Here is a 225-nt window from a genome sequence, read left to right on the forward strand (position 1 = left end):
GCGTTGCTGTGGCGTGGAAAAGGAATGCGGGGGTCGAGGGGTGCAACGGTGTCAGCCCTCCGGTGGCTGATCTGCTCTCGGGCAGGGGCAGGAGGGCTGGCCCGTGGCCTGTCACAGCCCCGGGAGCATCGATGTGGGGTCCCTCAGCCTGGACATCCACCCCACCGGACTCTCTGAGCTGCTCCCTCCGGGGGCTTGGCCCCCCCCAGCAGTGCCGTGTAACTG

This window comes from Eurypyga helias, unplaced genomic scaffold (genome assembly GCF_000690775.1).
Source record: "Eurypyga helias isolate BGI_N326 unplaced genomic scaffold, ASM69077v1 scaffold28637, whole genome shotgun sequence".
NCBI lineage: Eukaryota > Metazoa > Chordata > Aves > Eurypygiformes > Eurypygidae > Eurypyga > Eurypyga helias.